Source organism: Lonchura striata, chromosome Z (assembly GCF_050655825.1).
Source record: "Lonchura striata isolate lonStrDom1 chromosome Z, ASM5065582v1, whole genome shotgun sequence".
Lineage (NCBI taxonomy): Eukaryota > Metazoa > Chordata > Aves > Passeriformes > Estrildidae > Lonchura > Lonchura striata.
In genome coordinates, this window is record NC_140740.1 from 21,854,393 (window position 1) to 21,864,430 (window position 10,038).

General features: G+C 47.6%; 1 long non-coding RNA gene across 1 annotated transcript; it reads left to right on the plus strand.

Annotated features, from left to right (window-relative positions):
- The first annotated feature begins 3,652 nt into the window (after positions 1 to 3,652).
- LOC146763688 (uncharacterized) lies at positions 3,653 to 4,876 on the plus strand. The gene is made up of 2 exons (XR_014951454.1): positions 3,653 to 3,729; positions 4,105 to 4,876. It is a non-coding gene; the product is annotated as an uncharacterized LOC146763688 (long non-coding RNA).
- Positions 4,877 to 10,038: the final 5,162 nt, after the last annotated feature.

The following is a 10,038-nucleotide window of genomic DNA, read 5'->3' on the forward strand; positions in this document are numbered from 1 at the left end:
TGCCCTGCAAATCAAGCCATGCCATTGAAATGAGCTCTGTTTGCTCCAGAACAGCTGCACCAGCAGCATATGGCCTCAGCCTCAAGGTTGTTTTTAGAATAAACTCACTAATTTCAGTGTGTGTGTCTGAGGATCTGGGCTCTTCCTGGGCGAATCTACATTCTGTGGTCTTTTGTGATGAGAAACTCCAGCAGCCAAATCCCAAAGCTGCTGAGAAGATACAAAAGGCTGTGATTAGAAGGTGTCTTTGTGTGTGTCTGTTTGTCTATACCAGATTTACAATCCATGGTAAAATCTATGTACATGTCAATTAGGATAACTATTTAAGAGGAAGAACTCACTTTTCCAATTCTCTGGGAAGTGTGCATACATTTTTGGAACTGAGGTTGCTGTGTGCTTCTTGTGATGTTTGATCCAAGGCAGCACTAGAGCTCTGCATCGCAAAGCAACATTCAGGAGCCTGACTAATGTGTTTGGATTCTTGCAGCCACCAAAGACACTTCAGCCCCCTGTGCTGCAGCTGTCCGTGCTGGTTTCATAGCATGGACAGCTCCCAGCTGGCTGTGGAGTACTCCTGGGGAAGAGGAATTGCCCCCAGTGGATCTGGACATGGTGCTTGAGACACTGGAGGAGATGTTTTCTCCATCTGCTCAGGTAACTGCGTTGGACAAGATGAAAGGGGCTGGACTGAGAGCTTTTGAATGTTGTTGCAGGGCTGAGAAGCAAAGGCTTCTTGAGTTCAGCTGTGAACAGACAGCTGTGAACAGTGCTTGCTTAAAGCAAGGTTTCCTGAAGAAGAGGGAATGAAAAATTCTGCCCCCTGAGTAAGGATGAAAAGGTGTGAGCCTTTTTGGGTTGGCCAAGTTTGGGTGCTCATTTTCCTGGGAAGAATCCCTCCTGCAGGGGCATTTTTGGTGAGGAAGTGGAAGCTCCGTAGGTTCTAAGAGGCTTTGTTTGATGGAAAGAAGAGAAGAGTGTTTGGAGAATTGCCACTGAAGGCAAAGTGTCCCGTGCAGGGAGGGCCATGCGAGAGGTGCCTCTGTTCCAGCAGCAGATGTGGAGATGTGGGCTCTGCCTCTTTTGGGTGGGAAGGCCAAGGCAAAGCTGGGCTGGGTTGCAGGCGCTGCTGCTGTGAGAGGCCTGCCGTGCCTGCAGGCGCTCCCAGAGCCATGGGTGGGGCTGGGCTGGAGCTGCAGCTTTCCTCTCAGTAACTTGGTGCCTGCAGTCCAGTTTCCATCTGGGAAATCCTCAGCTGGGCAAACTGGCCAGTCTTGCTGTCCATGTTGCAGAGCTCAGTTGCCTTGCTCTTGGGCATCTCTCTGGCAAGAGATGTGTGTCCCCACACAGTCCCTGTCAAGCTGCAGCCTGGATGAGACTGCTGTGCTCAGGGCTGTGGAGGGAGGAGCACATCCCTGTGCCAGGAGCTGCCAGGACTCCTTCCTTAGCAGCCATTCCACGTATTCAGTGTCACATCCATGTCCAACCCTGTCAGCTTTGACAGTTTCTGGACCGTGTTTGAAGAAGTCAAATCTTTTTGACAGTTGAAGGGCTTTGGGGCCCAGACTTCTTGTTAGGAACAAGGGATTACGAGTGTGAGCCACAGAGTTGTTGGACCAGGTGTTCTGTGTAACTGCTGAGAAGGGTTTCTTTCTTTCTGTTTCTCTTTCAAGGAGAATACTGTTGTTGTGCCTGAGTCTTCAGGAGGGGAGCCTGTGGACAAGGCTGCAGCAGAGGGAGCTTCCTCGGGCACGCAGAGCTGCACGAACAGTTCCCAGGAGCCCGAGGAGCCTGGTAAGGACAGAGCCCCCATTGGGTTAGAGAGGTGTGAGACGGCTGCTCTGAGCCTGCCTCTGGCAGGAAGGTGAGATGAGAAGAGCTGAGTTCTTTTCTGCAGGGTTGGTGCTCCCCGGTGCCTTTAGTTCAGATCCTGCACTGGCACAACGTGCCTGAGCCCTGCCCTCTACCCTTCTGCAGGGGCTCTGACACCGTCTCCAGGCATTAAATCAATGTAGTACCAGTCTGCTGGCAGCTATAGTGAGATACATTAAAAATACAAGCACCAGAAGCTCTGAGACTAAACAAATCATTAAGATATAAATCCAGTAGCTCAAGGAAAAACTGAAATTACCCCAAATTAGAGAGAACCAAATGAGAGAGCACTTTGGATTGGCATTCTTGTGCAAAGCTGGTGTCACCTGAAGGCCTGGTAGGGAGCTCTTTCCCTCCCAGCTTTTAATCCCAGAGCTGGTGGTTGTTTGGAGGAGCTGTTGCTCACTGCAGAGGGCAGTTTGTAGATGGCAGGGAATGGTGCTAGTTCATAACTCAGCCCCCAGCAGCCCTCAGCTTCAGCCATTTCAGTGAGGACTGAGGTCAGTCTGTCCTCAGAGGACAGAGGGAGCCCAGAGAAAGAACAATCCTGGGCTTCTCTGTGGCAGCTGGGACTGTCTGTGTTTCAAGCTCTCTTGGGTGCCATTTGCACTGCGACTGCAACTTTACTGAGGTACTTCAATGCTTTACACAGTTTTGAACAGTTAGAAGGATCTCTGTTCTTTAAAGAGCAGGTCTGAAATTGCCAACTAAGAATCTGCCTTTCAGGCCATCTTTGACAGTCGCTGGTAGTAGGACAATTACTTCCAAAGGGAAGGATGCACAGAGGCCAATATTGACCCAGAATTTCTTTTTTTCTTCCCAGATATCCACCTGATCTACCTTGCCAGGAGGGCTGCCCTGCATGGGAAGAAGGATCAGAGGGACAGCCTGTGACCATCGGGCAGGTGGAATCCCTCTGTTTATACATAGATCCGTAGATTCCTATAGTTCTATTTATTTATCTATATAGTTACAACTATAGATTTATAGTGGTGTGTTTATCTAGTTAAACATATATATATTTATCTTTATAGATGTAATAAATTTATATTTTTATATATCGAGTAATGTTTATACATTTTTAGATTTACATTTATAGATGTATAGAGTAAGATGTATATATATGTATAAATATGCATAGTTATGTAGTTAAGAGTTATATGAATATTTAGATGCGTAGATAGAACTGTGTAGGCCTAGGCTGCATTTTTCCCTCTTTCTGCCCTGGGCTGCCTTTTTCACCTCTCGCTTTTCCCCTGTGCCCCCTGTGTCCCCTCTCCCTGTGCTGGTCCGAGCTGGGGCCGGGCCGGGCGGAGCAGCAGTTCCAGCCCGGGTGTCCCTGGAGCGCTGGGAGCTGCCGCTGGCCCCAGGCACTGTCCCCTGAGGAGCTGCTGAAGGACGGTGAGAGCGAGGGGCCGAGGGCCGGTGGCGCTGAAGGGACGGTGACCCTGAGGTGCTGCTGGGGCTGAGGGTGTGGGGCAGCCGGGGGCCATGGTGGCACTGAGGGGACAGGGAAGTGGCACAGGCCAAGGGCGTGGCGGGTCGAGGGGGACGGGAAGGGTCAGAAGGGCCTGAGGGGGCGAGAGGACTGTGAGGGCTGAAGAAACTGAAGGGGGCTGGGGCTTTGCCCGGAGCATGGCGGGGCTGAGGGGATGGAGGGGCCGGCAGGGAGCACAGAGGGCTCCGGGACTGCAGCTCTGCCGGGCCTTGGAAGCAATTCCAGAGCCTCCGCTTTTGGCACAGCCGCACTGAAGAGCTCGAGGACAGCCGGAGGCGGACGGGAGCCAGCAGGGAGAAGCTGCCGGCCAGCAGCAGGAGCAGGACCGGGGAGCTGCTGCTGCCAGCCTGGAGAGAGCCCGGGTGAGGCCACAGCCCGGGGAGGCAGGGTGGGGCTGCGGGCGGCGGGGCTGAGGCCGCGGGCACTGCCCGGCGGGGCAGGAGCGGGCCCTGCCCGCTCTGGGGCTGCTCAGCGCAGCTGCCCCGGCCGGCACAGGGGCTGTCCTGGGGCAAGGCAGCTGTGCCGGCAGGGCCCGGGAGCTGTGCCGGCTGTGCCGGGCTGCCGGGGCTGCGGGACAGGCCCGCCGCGGCTGCGCTCACCACGGCCTGGCCCGCTCGGCTGCTTTTTCCTTCTGGCCCTCCTGGGGAGGCTCTGAGATCTTCTCCTCCCCGATGGAAGTGCAGCTGCTGCCGAGGGAAAGGTCCCCGTACTGACTCAGTGTTCCCTTTGCTTGCCAGCTGTGCCTTCTGCCGTCCCTGTCCAGCAGAGCTGCTCTGCACAGGAGGAAGAGACCGAGGGAGAAGCTTTGGAGATGGGGCAGCTGGGGAGTTCAGTTTAGAGCTATACAGACTTGCACATACACAGGAATTATTATTAAATATGTACATATATGGGTTGCTATTTGTATAGGAATATTTTTATATGTCCTTACATTTATGGATGTATGCTAGGTATATATGCACATATATGTTTGTATTTACATATATGTTTATATATGTATCTAAGTATATATGTATTTTGTATCTGGTTTTAGTTCTCTAGGTTTAGAGCTGTATAGGTGTCAATTTGTATTGATGCAGTTATAGGTTATATATATGTGTGAATATATGTATATATTTAATTATATTTAAATATGTATGGCGGGTATTGTATATTTAAATATGTATGGAGAGTATTGTATAACTCTATTGATTGAATTCTTAGTGTAGGGCTATTTAGAGAAGGAATGGATATTTTTGTATTTCTGTATGGGATGTATATTTGTAGTAATAAGTAATAAATTAAGTTGTTAGTGAAACACTTAATTGATTTTTGTGTATAGTAAGTTGTTGTAGAAGTTGGCAATAAATGAAATTTTTGTTATCTGAAGTTGGTATTTGTATACTTTTACCTAGACTGGTTGTAATAATCTAATAAATTCTTGGTTTTAACGTTAATTGAGATTTGTATATTTCTGTATTGTCAGTGCAGATGTAGCAATTTGTTATAAATGACGTTTTCCAACTGAAATTGATTCTCGTGCATTTGTCGATCAGCAGTGCAGCTGTAGCAATCTGCAGGAAATGCCATTTATCAGCTGCACTGGGTGTTCTGTGATTTGTGCTGCCCAAAGCCATGAGCAGATGGAAATGCTGGAGGATTTTGGCCATGAAAATCTCTGGCCATGCCCAGGACTTGCACTCAGGCTGGGCAAGGGAAGCGCAGATTTGGGATGGCAGCAGAGCCACACGTTGGCTCAGAACTCGCTGCAAAGGCCTGCTGAGGAAACTCCAGGACTCCACTGAGAGTAGAACTCCAAGCAGGAGCCACCCTGGCAACAGAAATCATTCACAATGAAAAAAGAGAGCAAATGTGGCAAAGCAGACGTGGGGATACTCTGTGAGTCTGATAAAATGCTCTCAATCACCGCTGCCTAGGCACATCTGCAAAAATACTTTGTTAAAAACTGAGCACCTCCCTTGAAATACAGATTTCACTTTCCCCTTTACTTACCTTGCTCTGTGAGTGGAGACACTCTCTCCTTTTCACTGAGAATGTTTGCCCTTCAGCACCTGACATGAAATCAAAGGTTCTGTACTGCCACTTGGCACCATACATGAAAACAGCCCTGCCCTCGTGACAGTGTTTGCAAAGTCTTCCCTCCTCCTGTCCCCACATCTCACAAACGGAACCATCCCCTTCCTGTGCAAACTGTGCCTGAGGTGAGTGAGGGCTCCAGGAGCTCAGGAGGGTGCAAGAGCCCTGCAGGTGGAAGGTTTTGCAAAGCTTCCTGAGCATCAGTAAACTCTGGCTTTGCCAATCTTCCCCTGGAATATTGTGCTACTCAAGCATGATCTTGGAGGACACTGCCTCCAGCTCACTCAAGTAAAGTTTGTTTTCTTCAAAACTTGAATAGAGGAAAATGAAAATTCTAATTGTAAGTGTGAAATATGGGGTTTGGTGCAGCTGGGTTTGCTCCATTATTTGCAGTGGAAAGTAGGGTAAAAGCTTTAAATTCCCAGCAGAAGCTGACTACCAGCCCACACAGACCTGAACGAGGCCCAGGTGTGTTTGCTGCATGCTGGTCCCAGGGAAAAGTTGGAACCGAGTCCCCTTTTATTGCAGCTGGAGCCCGTCTGTACTGTTGTCTCCAGGGCTGTCTGTGGTAAGACACGCAATCCAGCCAGAAACGGTGGATATGAGAGTTCCAACAGGAACCTGCTTCTCCAGAGGGAGGGACGAGGCCAGCCCGAAAGCCTGAAAGGTGTTCTGGGTACTGGAGAAGGCCAGGCTGTCCTTGTGCAGGGATGGCCTTCAAGGGAACCTCACGCCTTGTGCTGCTGACAAAGGACAGCTGCTGGCCTTCCACAAAAAGCTTCTTTTGTTCAGCTCTTCGAAATGTTCCAGCCAGCAACAATTCCTGCTGCTCACACCAGCCCCTTTCCAAGCAGGAGGAATTTGTGGAAGCAGCCTGACAGCTTAGTGGCAGGAGAATAAAATACTCAGCGGAGTGTTATCCACTCTCTGCCAGAAGCTGCATCCTCAGCCCCTTATCTCTTCCAGTTGTCTCTGACGTGCCAGAAGCAGCAGGAAATCACTGATCCTGGAAAAGCAGAAGGAGGAGAGGCAGTTAGTGGCTGGACCCTGGAGGCCATGGGAGCAGTGAGAGCCATCCAAAATAGGATCTCTGCTGGGTTGTGGAGCTAAGTGACCAGCCACCAATGCTCTGTGTGAGACTGGGGCCATCTGTGTATGTGAGCATGGAAATCCGACCTTGCAAAACAGAGAAAAAGGGCTCCTTGGGTATTTGCCACAGCTTGGAGGGGCTCTGAGTCACCTGCTTCAGTGGAAGGTGTCCCTGCCCATGGCAGAGGGGTTGGATCTAGAGGGTCTTTAAGGTCCCTTCCAACTCAAGGCCCTCTGTGAGTCTAAATTCCAAACCCAGGATGACAAGGAGATCACAGCAAACCTGGGTCCTACTACATTACTGGAGGCTGCCTTAGTCACTTGTGTCCCCTGGAGACTGGTTTGTATCTGGAGATATTTTCATGGTCTCACAGTGTTTGGGTGTGACTTCCCTGGTTCAGGGCCCCAAAAGATGCCAGAAGAGATTATTTGCGAACCCAGAATTGTTTAAGCTGCCTGTGAACCTGATGGGAGAAGTGTACTCATGTTATTGCAGTGTTTGCCCTGTACTGGTGATATTTTTTCCATTTTGAATATGCAATGTTCTTGCACAATGTTTGTATATGCATAAATACTGGCTTTAAATCCTAATTCCATCTTCACACAAGGATGTGTAATTCATCAGAAATATTTAACAAGGAGCCATATTAGCTTTGGGCTTGATGGTATGTGTTGTTTAAAGTGTGTGATGAGGAATGGTAGCTCTAACAAATATCCCTCTTGTTAATTTGGGTCTGTCCTTTATCAACCCTGTTGCATACCAATCACTTCTTTACAGCAGAGACAAAGTGGAATTCCTTAGTACAGATGAGAATTGTACAATTCAAGCTGATTAAAGGGGAAGTTTTTTGGTATTGTGAAAAGACGATCTAGATAACGTGTTTGCTGTACATCCTGGAGGAGACTTTGCAGTTAAGAATGGAAAGGAAAAAGACATTTCTCTTTAGAAGTGTCTTCAAAGAGCTTTCTGTCTTACCAGAAGCAGCTACACTGATAGTGATTGACCTCCACAATTAGAAATGCACAACAACCACTTCCATTACTTAATCTGGCCATGATTTTTAGCTGCAATTCCAAAATCTCATTAAATACAATGCTGTGCTTTAAACAAGGAAGGAGAGCAGAAACACCAACATTTCTCATCAGCCTTCTGGCCTGGAAAGACCATTTATGTTCCCTTAGCTGTCAGCCTAAACTCTGCTGTGCAAACCTTAGGTCTATGTTGGACCTTATAAACTTCTTTAGCGCTGACATAGGTGCAAACCTGCTATAAGACCCTTCAGGCATCACACTGATTTAGAGTGACAGGACTTCACTGTTCCAGCACAGAATTTACTTTACTTGCCCCTGCAAGTCATTTCCACAGTGGAAGTGAAATCAGTGCCTTGCTATCTGGATGTGGTAGGATTTTATTCCTGTCCTGATAGACAGCAGGGAAAAATATTTGTTTCTATTATACCATTACATCGAAACCTTGGTTTTGAGAGCAAAAGGAAAATGTTACTTTAAGAAGTAATTTCTGCCTGGACTTTCTGATATGAGGGCAAGCTGTGGTCTGCTGGCAAGAGCAGCATTGTCCCTGAGGGTACAAACCCTCCTGAAGGATGAACAGACTGCTGTGACAGGGGCCACATCTGCAGGATGAAAACCCACCGTGCCGTAAACTCGATGCAAACTAAACACAAGTGACACAGCTCTTCATCCTCAGCAAGGACTTGCCCCTGCAGAGATGTTACTGACAGTCTCAGCTCTTGTTTACAAGTGTTGTTAAATTGTCACACAAATCAACCACCCCTCCCTCTCTCGTCCTTCTTGGCGTCCGCTTGCTGAGCTGCTGCTGAGAAAGGAAGAGGTAGAGTCCTTCAGGGCAAACAGAGACTTTCCAATGGGCAGGAACTTCCTCCTTTCCTTTGTTTTCAGTGACAATAGAAGGGTTTGTCTGCAATCTCTGTGTCAGCAGGGAAATTGTGCTTACCCATGATGTCAAGGATCTGAACAACCTGGATTTTTATTGGTGTAAAACCCAGAGTGGCCTCACCTTCTGCAGGAATATGGTGAGAAGAGTCAAGAGGGATTCCTGGAATGTTGCAATAAGCAGATAGTGGTATTAAACATATATAGATAAAAAGGCATAACAGCTCATAAAAGCATATGGAACTGATGTAAACCTAATCAAAAAAGCAGCATTTTATTGTAATAAACAGTGAGGATTACAGAGCACAAGAAAATAAGTTTGTGGTGAGACGAACACTGGTTTTCAAGGTAGGACCAGCTCTTGAGGTTTGGTTTGTTCCTTCTTTCAGATCACAAGGAAGTTATGGTGTTAGAGTACGATCTGGTGCCAAAAGTTTGAGAAGAGGGTGTGGTAAGATCACCAGGGTATTTTATCTGTATCGAAGAAGAAGCCCTGCAGAGTTTCTCTGGCTTTGATTGAATGTAGAAGTCCCGTTTTTACCAAGAATTTGGATCTCTTGGTGTTTTGGAGGAAGAAAAAGAAAACAACAAACGCCTGAAGTCTGCACTGAGGTGAGGTGTATCACAGAGGGCTAAGAGCTCACCAAGGCAAGAGACCCTCCTGTAATTTAAACTGTACTTTCAATAACAATAAATTCTCAGTACATGTTTCTTTCAGCAGGCAGCAGAGTAAGTCAGTGTCTCATTTCTTGTTCTGGCCTCTGACAGAAGCTAGGGACTTGTTATAATATGAGGGGAGCTGGACTGGCCAAAATGCAGATCAAGCTACTTTCTCCGTTTATTGTCTAAAAGCTGGCAGTTTATATACACTTCAATATAATTTACAAGTTGTGAACATGCTATCATTGGTCAGTAAATATTGTTTACCTTTGCCTTAAGGTGGTCAGGTTCTCACGCTGCAGCTCTACCCTAATTCACACTCAGAGAGCTCATTACGTTACCTTAACATAATTTCTAACTGCACCACCACTAATTTCTTAGCACATCAAGGCTTCCAGGCCCCACCAAGGCTGCTTATCTGAGGCCTAGTCTGAGGGGTAGCTCAATCCTTACTCTAAATATAAATCATATCCTGTCTCTCTCAGAAATCTTACAACAGAAAAGTCAAGAAGAAGAGAAGGAAGAGGAGGAGAAAGAAAGAGAAGGAGAAGGAGAAGGAGAAGGAGAAGGAGAAGGAGAAGGAGAAGGAGAAGGAGAAGGAGAAGGAGAAGGAGAAGGAGAAGGAGAAGGAGAAGGAGAAGGAGAAGGAGATATTGGGATGAAATAATGTTTTCAAGACTTAAGGAAAATGGCAGGGAGAAACCCACTGCAGTTATGGGGAGGAGATTGGTGCACTCCCAGCATCCCCTGTGTGTACATGTAAATCACCTCCAGAAAATTCTCGGTTCTCTGTGAAATCGTTGGTTTAAAAGTGCTGCAATATTCTGCATATTCCTACTCCCTCTTTCCTATTGGTCCCCCACCCTAAAACTCCATCTCTATCCTACTTTATAGAAATTCTGTTTATGCTTGCCCTGGGCCTTTCTGGTGCA